Here is a 13,410-nt window from a genome sequence, read left to right as displayed (position 1 = left end):
AAGCTTCCACTTCCTATCCATACATCAAGAGCAGGAGCAGCAATGCACTACTGGGAGCTAGTTGCAAAAAAATCCCACTGACTTCTGCTCAGCGTTTAAGCTGCCACCCTCAGAGCTCTGCGACTCCGACTGACTACTGCCCGGGCTGCAAACACACTGCTGTCCCACTCACTGGCTACACGTGCAGTCACGAGCCAATGTACCGCCAATGGTAATAGTTTCAGTTCCCACTGAGCTGTGCCAATTGGTTAAGATGATCTGTGACCCACTAGGTATCAATCACGTGTCAACCATGTGATATGCGTAGCAGGCAGGTGGAAAGTCAGAAACCAAAAAACAATTTTAAAAAAAAATAATTAAATTTAAATTTTTTTTTGCTGAAGCAGGGACACACCTACACACTGCTGCCGACACACTAGTGTGTCCCGACACACAGTTTGGAAAGCACTGCTGTAGGAGGATACAAAAAACACTCAGGCCTCTATTTACAGATTAGAGATTTAGGATGCAAACAGAGTGCAAGACAATAGCCTGAGCAGTGTTAGCTCCTTTAAACCATGGAATGCTTGTTATGCAGAACTTACTGCTACCTTTCTTAGAAACAAGGAATAGATCAAAAATCAAAGGGTGCAATTGTGAGATACAACAGACATAGCACTTCATGTATTTATATGTATAGCAAGATATGGCTTGAGCGCTTCCCTAACTTTAAAGACTGTTTTTCCATTCTTGACTCCTTTGACTACTCCAGGGACATGAGCAAATATTATAACAATTTCACAAAATTGAATGTTCCACCTTAAAGGGACAGTAAACACTTTGTAATTACAAGACATTTCTGTTGTGTTGCTATAGAAAAGCATCTCAGCCAAGTCTTAACTTTTATTTTTAAACAAATTAACATCCATTTTACTGTGTTTATTTATCAGTGGTCAAACCCTACCCACCATTTGCATCAATTGAAACAAGAGCACTCCCCCTGACATTGAGAAGACACGTGCTTGGACAGCAAATCAGTTTGCTGTTTGTTACAAGATGGCAGCAAAGTCTGTGCATAAATACAAAATTCTAGATGTGTTTCATTTATGTCTTTAGGTACTCTTATAAGATTTATTTTTTGCTATACATAAGTAAGCATTTTAAATTCAACTAAATTCTAAGTTGACATTTAATTCTTCATAAAGGCCCAGATTACATGTTGAGAGCTATTTATAGTGCAGGATGCGCTATCAATATCTCGGCCCCATGTTTAGAATTACTACACAATCTAATATTACAAGTCAATAGTAAAATAGTTTTACCAGAGAATGTTTAGTACGGCTGACATTTTTTTTGCGCTCTTTATAATTTCAATGTATTATTATTATTATTAATATTATTGGTTATTTGTAGAGAACCAACAGATTCCGCAGTGCTAATGGATATCGCGGCCACTCTAAACATTGCTCATATTACAAGCTGTGGGTTAAGAAAAATAGCACAACTGGTTTGATACCTGGTGTTTATAGATAGACATAGATAGATAGATAGATAGATAGATAGATAGATTAGTATTATTATTTGTATTCTTTATTTAAAAAGCACCAACAAATTCCACAATGCTGTCTATGGGTACAAAAGATAAAAGTACAATGATGATAAAACATTTTTAAGAGAGAGAACAACATTTTTCAAACAAAATTTATCAAACAAATACAGGAAGAATTGAGGACCATATCCTTGTGGGAATTTACAATCTACAGATAGATAGATAGATAGATAGATAGATAGATCGATGATAGATAGATATTAGAGTTTAGATAGACAGAAAGACTAACAGACAGACATACAGACAGACAGATAGATAAATAGATATATACAGTAAATAGAGAGATAGACAGATAGATAGATAGATGATATAATTTAGATAGATAGATAGATAGATAATAGAGTTTAGATAGACAGACGTGCAAACAGACAGATAGATAAAGGGATAGATAAATAGATAGATTGATAGATATATTATTATTATTATTATTATCGGTTATTTGTAGAGCGCGAACAAATTCCGCAGCGCTAAATGATTGATAGATAGATAAATAGATGACATAATTTAGATAGATAAATTTACAGATAGATAATAGAGCTTAGATAGACACACAGACAGACAGATAAATGGCTAGATAGATAGATAGATGATATATAGATAGAAAGATAGATACATAGATTATGATAGATAGATAGATAGATAGATAGATAGATAGTCAGGGCAACATTTTCCAAACAAAATGTATCAAACAAATATGGGGGAATTGAGGACCCTATACCTGTGGGAACTTATAATCTACAGATAGATAAATAGATAGATAGATAGATAGATATTAGAGTTTAGACAGTCAGACAGACAGACATACAGACAGATAGATACATGGATAGATAAATATAGAGATAGATAGATAGATGATAGATAGATAGATAGATAGATGATGATAGATAAATAGAGAGATGAGAGATGATAAATAGATAGATAGATGCTAGATAGAAGGATAGATAGATGATAGTATAATTATGGGTGTAGTTAAACTGAGGGTTATATATATGAGGTGCAGAAGAGGTATTAAAATGTTACTACAATTACGGTAAATAATAGACATTTGCACACAAAATAAATTATTTCAGACATTGTTCACCATGGAAACAAATGTTCTTTCATTAGGCTTGTTGGTTCTATCACATTTGGACAATGTTAATAATGAATTAACCATTTATTTCCTAGTAGAAGCAGAAGAGCAATTGGACAGCAGCTAATAATAAAGTTAACATAGTAACTAGTGCTGCTACAAACCAGTAATAGAACTTTTTTTTTTTTTTTTTAATAGGGTCCCGATTAGCAAGAGAAAAAAGTGAATCTTACATACCTATTGGCTGACACAGTAACCAATCAATTGACATAGACATTGCTGGATAGCTATAGAAGGGGCACAATTGTAAATCTGAAGACTTTCCCATTACGATTTTAACTATATAAACAAAGCAACTAAATTCCTGTGTCATATGCATTTTATTTCTTTGTTTTCAAATGAAGAATGCATCAAAATTAGATTGTTTTTGTATTTGACTAAATCCAAATGCAAATCTACTAAATACCTAGGTCCAGTAGTTCAATAGATAGTTATAAAATTATAGCCCCTATCTGTTATAATTGTTCTTTCATATTTCAACATCTGTACATTTATAGCTCATATGAATTAACAATTTTCTAGTTTGTAGCTTTTCACAAGGTTAAAGGGACATTATAGTGAAAAAATAATAACATGGTTTATTTCATTAGAGCTTTTTATTTTTACACAAATTCCCTTCTTTTATTGCTCCAGAAGAGGATTTAGCCAGTGATTGGTGGAACATTTTGTTTAAAAATAAATCTTTCTAAGACAAAATAAAGCATTTTATTTTTACACCATAAAAATAGTTATTTCAAGAAAATTGTTATAATATTAAAATCAAAAGTTATTAAATAACATTTAATCAAAATAAAATACATTTTGGGGGGCATTATTATTTTAGCTTCCAATAAAAAAAATGAGACTACAATATTTCAGTCAGTGACATTACACACACATATAACAGTTAGGTTTCTTATATTCTTTTTTTTTTTTTTGCTATGCCTTGAAAAGATAACACTATAATCTCTTCTTGACTGAACTTCCTAAACCATATCAACATGCTAAGCTTTGTGGGCTAGTAAAACAGTGGCTTGTTTCCTTTGCCCAAATCCCGTGTTTAGGTAATAAAAATGTACTTGTAGGATACAAAATGTGACAGTTTTATGTATTAAATAAACTCAGAAGTTAATGAACCTTTTCTATGGGATATTCTATCCAGAGAAAGAGAAATACCATTGTAGGTTAACAGTAGCACTACTTCAAAGAGAGAAATACAAAGACCTATGCTCACAAGTCTCAATAATTGCTCCTTAGTCACCATTAGTCATTTCCTATTTGCTTGCTGAAAAGTATGAGATAAGAACAATTTGCCTAAGTCCCTTAGTAACGCTAGTAAAACAATTAAAACTGTCAGTGTTATTTACACTATAGCTGTTATTATTTTATATATGCTGTTATGGTTTATTTAACTACATTATTATTATATTAACATTGATTTTAAGAGCATGTTAGGGCAATGGTGCTATATAAGAACTCATGTTAAAAAGTTATTGGAAACTGGAACATGTTCTAAGTCCCCTCTTATATTTAGTATTAATCTTTTTTTGTAATACTATTGGTATTTCCTCATGAAATATTAGAGGTTATACAGAAAAACTTATCTAGATTAAAGGGACACTGAACCCAAATTTTTTCTTTTGTGATTCAGATAGTGCATGCAATTTTAAGCAACTTTCTAATTTACTCCTATTATCAATTGTTCTTTGTTCTCTTTATTTGAAAAAGAAGATATCTAAGCTATTTTTTTTGTTCAGAACCTGGACAGCACTTGTTTATTGGTGGGTGAATGTATCCACCAATCAGCAACAACCCAGGTTGTTCACCAAAAATGGTCCGGCATCTAAACTTACATTCTTAGATTTAAAATAAAGATACCAAGATTGAATGAACAAAATTTGATAATAGGAGTAAATTAGAAAGTTGCTTAAAATTGCATGCTCTATCTGCATCACGAAAGAAAAAAAATTGGGTTCAGTGTCCCTTTAAGGTTATATGTAAAATGCTATATAGATATTTTTTTTCTGAAATAAGCTATTTTGTATATGAAATAGCAGAAGTTTAGTGTTTGGTTAGCACACCTTACACCTAAAAGTAAAGTTAAAATAGATACTTGGAAATTGGAGTTGCTGTCAAATAGCTACAGGGGCTATTAGTGCCCAGCCACAAATTTAAACAAAAACCTTCTGAAATAAAGCAAAACAAATGCTTGCATACAATTACTTATACTTTTTAATCAAACTGAGAACTTAGTCACACAGTATGGGCATAGTTAGTCTTAAAGGGATAGTGTATTGTAAAATAGTTTTTCCATTAATGTGTTTCCAATGATTTATACCAGCTGCAGAGTATAAATTGTATATGCAATGGCTTTTTTAGGTTTATTTTTTTGAATATGAAATAGCTGACTTTGTTTCCTTGAAACACACTCTATTAAAATAGGTTTAGCAGACAGGGAAATCAGACCTCTTTATTTTATCACTTTTTATACACAAACATGCTTCTTTATATAATTTCTGTCTGTAAACCAACACCCATTATTTAGAGAGAACAATAGAAAAATTCACATTTTATTGCATATCTCTCAGAACCCCCCCTGGGAGTATAATGTCTTCTGCTGGCTATAATTATACAACTTTTCTATAGCCTATACTTAAAAAGACAATTAAATACAGTAGAATTGCAAGATTAAAGGGACATTATACACTAGATTTTTCTTTGCATAAATGTTTTGTAGATGATCTATTTATATAGCCCATCTGGGAGTGTTTTTGTAACAATGTATAGCTTTGCTTATTTTTTAATAACATTGCGCTGATTTTCAGACTCCTAACCAAGCCCCAAAGTTACAGATGTAGGCAGGTGTCTACAGACTCTTGTTGATTCTGTTTTTGTAGTGGGTCTTCTCATTTGCCGGGGGGGGGGGTGTAGGTCTGCTCTCACTTAGCACCTTTCAGTGGGTTTCCCAGCCTAACCTCATCAACAGTGCTAAACTCTGAGCTTCTAAGTACTTTTTTAAAAGGTTTTATACTGTATTTTTAGATCAGCATCTTTGCATATTCTTCTTTATAATAGTATCTATTACATTCAGTAATATGGAAATTGGTGTATACTGTCCATTTAACAAGTGAATAATAACAAGACAATGCAATAACACTTACTATGAATATCAATAATCAGTATTTTTTTTAACCAAATGTATTGTTCCCCATTTGCTAGCCCTTGTACCATGTGACAGCAATCAGCCAATCACAGACTAGAAAAAGTATACCATGTGAACTTGTGCTCATGCTCAGTAGTAGATGGTGCCTCAGAAAGTGTGCATGTAAAATGGCTTTGCAAAATTTGATAATGGTAGTAAATTGGAAAGTCTCTTAAAACTACATGTTCTTTCTGAATTATGAAAGTTTAATATTGACTTTAGTGTCCCTTTAAGTATAACACTTTAAGTATAGGTAAGGATATCACAGGCAAAATTGACCATTTCAATGGCTAATATAAAGGTAAAGGAGCTATTTATAAACAATTTAAAACACTCCATCAGGTAAAATTGTTTTTTGGTAACAAAGGGTACACTGTCTCTTTAACACTATAAAAATATTTTAGGCTGAATGTTTGAGCTGAGTGGATCCCTTTCAATCAGTGTTAGATAGTCAGTAATACTATTTTTAAATACAAATCCACATTTCAGTAGCACACCTAACAAGAAAATATAGTCTAAAAACACACTTGGGAGTGCTGACACCAGTAAAACCTAATAGCCACAAAAAACAAGGGGTAATGGTACACATGATCCACACAAAAGATGACCTGCATAAAAACTCCTATACATTTTAATAATATTGAGATTTTGGACATATGTTACTGGACAACCTACTGAAATGCTGGACTATCTGCTTAAATATAGGACACCTGACAACCCTAGTAGAGAGTATTATGTCCATACACTGTCATTTTTTACCTGTTGTGCAGCAAACACTTTCATCCTTTAATAAATGTCAAAATGAATGTCTTACCCAATTGTTACAATTTCTTCCATTCATGTTATATATTTGTGTCACTTAAACTTATTTAACTATATGATTCTTTACATTTTTGGGGTGGATTAGTGAACACCTGGCACACCTTGAAAAACTGGACAGTTTAGATGTTCTGCCCTATTGCTAGTGTATGAAACATTTCCTAACAATGTCAAGTACTTTTTTCTCACAGCCTGAGAGTCAACAGTTACTTTATTTCCCAAAAAAGAACAAGGGATATGAGCACCTGAGTTCTGAGAAACAAGGGCTAAATGAATAGGAAACAGAGTCTAAAAGCAAAAGGCTGGAGGGTAGAGGAGGTGATTCCTCTTCGTTTTTAACTTTAGATGTCAAGCTAAACCAAAATAATCCATACAATGTCAAAAGTACATTGTTTCCACCCCACTTTGTACATCTCATACAAGACTTCACAGGAAAGCAAGTAGTAGGTCTTGTAATGAAATTCTAGAATTTCCAATAGTAGCATAAAAGTACAGAATGGAGTATTGGCCCTAGAGAAAAAAAAATGTGGTGATTCATTTAAAGGATCAAATGAAAATTCTTCAAAAGTGAAACACATATAGCTTTTAAATCCCTAAAATAAGACACCTTTTAAAGATTTGTACCTCACCTATGAAGAATTTGCAATAGGCTTTTTGAAAGTTATCAACCACCTACATTTGCAGTTTAAATACTCTGTAATTATTAATACTAATATTAAAAAATAAATAATAAATACATTTCTTAATTTTCTTTATATGCCCCAGATTACAAGTGGAGCACTATTTAGTGAATTTGCCAACACGCAAACACTGCTTAAAGTAAACTTTTAAGGTTTGCAGGTTACCGCGAGTATTGCAATTTGAAAGTAAATTGTCTATGCACAAGGTAAACCCGAAGAGCTCTAACTTCAGGACTTTGGATATCATGACCATGTTAACTTCTTCTCCACATAGACTTCAATGGAGCAGGCTTTCAAGAAAAAAAAAATAACACTTATCGTTTGCGTGCTAACTCAACACCATTTTAGACCTACAGCTGAATATTTAACTTTCAAACGTTCTTCACATAGAATAAAAATGTTTTTTTAAATATATATTTTTTTTAAATATATTTATCTATACTTATATATCTATATAAATATATACAAGGATAGATATATACAAATCTATATATGAATATATGTTGTAAGTACAAAGAACATGTTCTACTATGTGAAGAACATTGGCATGTAAAATATTTACAGTAAATGCACAGTACAACATGTTATAAAATATTAAAATTGAATGTATTTTTTTCTTGTTTTGAGGTATTTGAGTGGAAAGGGCGTGGTTTTGGTGTGACGTCACACCGGTTCTGTTGACATTTCTTTCGCATTATATGCTAAGTAAGGATGTGGGGAGCGGCGCTAAGGAGGAGCAGACTGCACGCATTGGTTGTATTATAACATCATCAATTTACCTGTGGTACTTAACGACCGATACTTGGGAACTGTAGCAGACGCGAGGACCAACACTGGACTAGTGACTACTTCTCTGCTTAAAAGAACTTACTTCTAGTAAGTGCAATTTTAATGTGCTTCTTTTATTGTAAATAAAAACCACCTTGAATTTGGGTTGCGCTGTCTCTTCTGTTTACAATATCCTACATGGACAATAAGATATTTACATTGTAAATTGTAGAGAAAACTTTTGTATGTTCAAATATTGCTCATGGACCAGGAACCTAAGTCAGCTTTTATAGCTGTTATGATCATTACTTGGACTTTTACTTCTGTCCGTAGTTTACCACATTGAGTCAATATAGAAGAGACAAAAACTCAAATTAGATAAACTTCACAGAACCTTGTTTGCACCTGTTTGGCTTCATCATGCATGGTTCATAAATCTGATCAGTCTCTTAACTTGCAAAACGTTGCTCCTACCACAGATCCCAGATGTTCAATCTCAAGGTTCATTTCTCTACCAAGCTTTAAATGATCTGGCATTGATGTCAGGCTCACTAAATTTATGATTCTAGGTAACAAGATTTTTTTAAGCACAAGATCATCTTTTGCATTTCTTTCAGCTTTATACTCCCTATTGGAAAATCAAAATAGTCCTTAGTGTCATACATCATCATTCTTTTAACCCTATGACAAAAACTTTCCCTCAAATTGTGAACACTTAGGTCCAGATTTCAAGTGTAACACAACAATGTTAGTGTTATTGTGGGTTAACATCACTTGAGAGCAATCCATACCTCATGACTACCATTTTTGTGCTCCAGAATAAAGTTACTTTTTATCGATCAAGCGATAGTCTAGTGCACACTGACATGACATCTGCATGTTGAATAGCACTGGTGCCTCAAGGGCCATACATATAGTAGAATTGCATAATTATCAAGTGCACAATAAACACTCTGAATTTCAAATAAATTGTAGTTTGTTTTTGGACAATTTTTTTCATCATTTGCAGGCCCCGTGTATCATGTGACAGCTGATGAGCCAATTACAGACTAGTATTCACAAACACTGTGAACTTGTGCACATGCTCATTAAGAGCTGCAGGCCCATTTATCAAAGGGCTTGCGGACCTGATCCGACACTGCGGATCAGGTCCGCAAGACCTCGCTAAATGCGGAGAGCAATACGCTCTCCGCATTTAACATTGCACCAGCAGTTCACAAGAGCTGCTGGTGCAACGCCGCCCCCTGCTGACTCGCGGCCAATCGGCCGCCAGCAGGGAGCTGTCAATCAACCCGATCGTATTCGATTGGGTTGATGTCCGGCGATTCCTGTCCGCCTGTTCAGAGCAGGCGGACAGGGTTATGGAGCAGCGGTCTTTAGACCGCTGCTTCATAAGTTGTGTTTCTGGCGAGTCTGAAGACTCGCCAGAAACACGACCCTTCAAGCTCCGTACGGAGCTTGATAAATGGGCCTGAGTGTGATTTAAAACAAATGTGCATATAAAAAGACTGTGCAAAATGTGATAATTGAAGTGAATTGGATAGTCCATGCTCTTTCTGAATCAACAGTTTCATTTTGTCTTTAGTGTCCCTTTCATTCCTTCACATAATAGACTTCTGGGGGGAGCAAAGTAAAATTCATATTGGATAACGCTTGAACGCTCAAGTAGTGAAGTTCTTCATTTACTTTTGTGTTTAACTATTCCAATTAAATGTAAGCATAAAACAATTCATGCATACATACATACACATACACAAATAAATATACACACATACATACAAATACACAACTATGCACACATACATACATACACATACAGAAATAAATATACACACATAAATACCTACACATACAGAAATAAATATACACACATAAATACATACACATATAGAAATAAATATACACACATAAATACATACACATACAGAAATAAATATACACACATAAATACCTACGCAGACAGAAATAAATATACACACATAAATACCTACGCATACAGAAATAAATATACACACATAAATACCTACGCATACAGAAATAAATATACACACATAAATACATACACATACAGAAATAAATATACACACATATATACATACAAATACAGAAATAAATATACGCACATAAATACATACACATACAGAAATAAATATACACACATAAATACATACACATACCCAAATAAATATACACACATAAAAATATACACATACACAAATAAATAAACACATAAATACATACAGAAATAAATATACAGACATAAATACATACACATACACATACACAAATAAATATACACACATAAATACATACACATACACAAATAAATATACAGACATAAATACATACACATACACAAATAAATATACACACATAAATACATACACATACACAAATAAATATACACACATAAATACATACACATACACAGATAAATATACACACATAAATACATACACATACACAAATAAATATACACACATAAATACATACACATGCAGAAATAAATATACACACATAAATACATGCACATAAACAAATATACACAGATAAATACATAGACATACAGAAATACATTTACACGCATTAATACATACACATACACAAATAAATATACACACATAAATATATACACATACACAAATAAATACACACATAAATACATACACAAATAATTATACACACATAAATACATACATAAATAAATATACACACATATATACATACACATACACAAATACATATACACACATAAATACATACACACACATAAATACATACACAAATAAATATACACACATAAATACATACACATAGAGAAATGAATATACACACATAAATACATATACATACAGAAATAAATATACACACATAAATACATACACCTACAGAAATAAATATACACACATAAATACATACACATACACAAATAAATACACACATAAATACATACACATACATAAATAAATATGCACACATAAATATATACACATACACAAATATATACGCACACATAAATATATACACATACACAAATAAATACACACACATAAATACATACACATACACAAATAAGTATACACATAAATATATACACATACACAAATAAATATACACACATACACAAATACACTTTAGACCACCTCCCAGGCACGGCCTTTTTCATAATACAATTTCTTTTAATTCTGAAACAAACCTCTTTTTCACTATTAATTCTTTGATCCTAAGTATTAAGTCTAAATATAGCTTTAATTCCTTATTTCCATACGTCTAGATTTAGAGTTTTGTCGGTAAAGACCCGCGGTGCTAACGCTGCTTTTTTTCCAGCGCACCCTTAAGACAATGCTGGTATTTAGAGTTGTCTGAATGGCTGCGTTAGGCTCAGAAAAGGGAGCGTAGAGCATAATTTAGCTCCACTTCAACCCTCAATACCAGCGTTGCTTACGGTAGCGGTAAGCTGGAAAAACGTGCTCGTGCACGATATCCCCATAGGATACAATGGGGCTGAGCTGGCTGAAAAAAACCTAACACCTGCAAAAAAGCAGCGTTCAGATCCTAGCGCAGCCCCATTGTTTCCTATGGGGAAACACTCTCTAAGTCTACACCTAACACCTTAACATGAACCCCGAGTCTAAACACCCCTAACCTTACACTTATTAAACCCTAATCTGCCGCCCCTGCTATCGCTGACACCTGCATTATACTATTAACCCCTAATCTGCCGCTCCGGACACCGCCGCCACCTACATTATAGCTATGAACCCCTAATCTACTGCCCCTAACATCGCCGACACCTATATTATATTTATTACCCCCTAATCTGCCCAACCAACGTCGCCACCACCTACCTACACTTATTAACCCCTAATCTGCAGACCGGACCTCGCCGCCACTATAATAAATATATTAACCCCTAAACCGCCACACTCCTGCCTCGCAAACACTATAATAAATTGTATTAACCCCTAATCTGCCCTCCCTAACATCGCCGCCACCTACCTACAATTATTAACCCTTAATCTCCCGCCCGCAATGTCGCCGCTACTATAATAAAGTTATTAACCCCTAAACCTAAGTCTAACCCTAACACCCCCTCTAACATAAATATAATTTAAATAAAACGAAATAATATTCCTATAATTAAATAAATTAATCCTATTTAAAACTAAATACTTACCTAGAAAATAAACCCTAATATAGCTACAATATAACTAATAATTACATTGTAGCTATTTTAGGATTTATATTTATTTTACAGGCAACTTTGTATTTATTTTAACTAGGTACAATAGCTATTAAATAGTTAATAACTATTTATTAGCTACCTAGTTAAAATAAGTACAAAATTACCTGTAAAATAAATCCTAACCTAAGTTACAAATACACCTAACACTACACTATCATTAAATTAATTAAATAAATGACCTGCAATTAGCTAAACTAAAATACAATTAAATAAATTAATCTATAATACAAAAACAAACAAACACTAAATTACAGAAAATAAAAATATATTACAAGAAGTTTAAACTAATTACACCTAATCTAAGCCCCCTAATAAAATAAAAAAGCCCCCCAAAATAATAAAATGCCCTACCCTATTCTAAATTACAAAAGTAATCAGCTCTTTTACCAGCCCTTAAAAGGGCTTTTTGCGGGGCATTGCACCTAAGTAATCAGCTCTTTTACCTGTAAAAAAAAATACAACCCCCCAACATTAAAACCCACCACCCACATACCCCTACTCTAACCCACCCAAACTCCCCTTAAAAAAACCTAACGCTAACCCCCTGAAGATCTCCCTACCTTGAGTCGTCTTCACCCAACTGGGCCGAAATCTTCATCCAAGGTGCGCAGAGGAGGTCCTTCATCCGGTAGAAGTCTTCATCCAGGCGGCGTCTTCAATCTTCATCCATCCGGAGCGGAGCGGAGCCATTTTCCAAGGAGCCGACACGGAGCCATCCTCTTCATCTGGAGTCTTCTAACACAATGACGGTACCTTTAAGTGATGTCATCCAAGATGGCGTCCCTTCAATTCCGATTGACTGATAGGGTTCTATCAGCCAATCGGAATTAAGGTAGGAAAAATCTAATTGGCTGATTCAATCTGCCAATCAGATTGAAGTTCAATCCGATTGGCTGATCCAATCAGCTAATCATATAGAGCTCACATTCTATTGGCTGTTCCAAGAATAGGGTAGGGCATTTTATTATTGTGGTGGGCTTTTTTATTTTATTAGGG

This window comes from Bombina bombina, chromosome 2 (assembly GCF_027579735.1).
Source record: "Bombina bombina isolate aBomBom1 chromosome 2, aBomBom1.pri, whole genome shotgun sequence".
Lineage (NCBI taxonomy): Eukaryota > Metazoa > Chordata > Amphibia > Anura > Bombinatoridae > Bombina > Bombina bombina.
Note: the sequence above shows the minus strand (reverse complement) of the source record.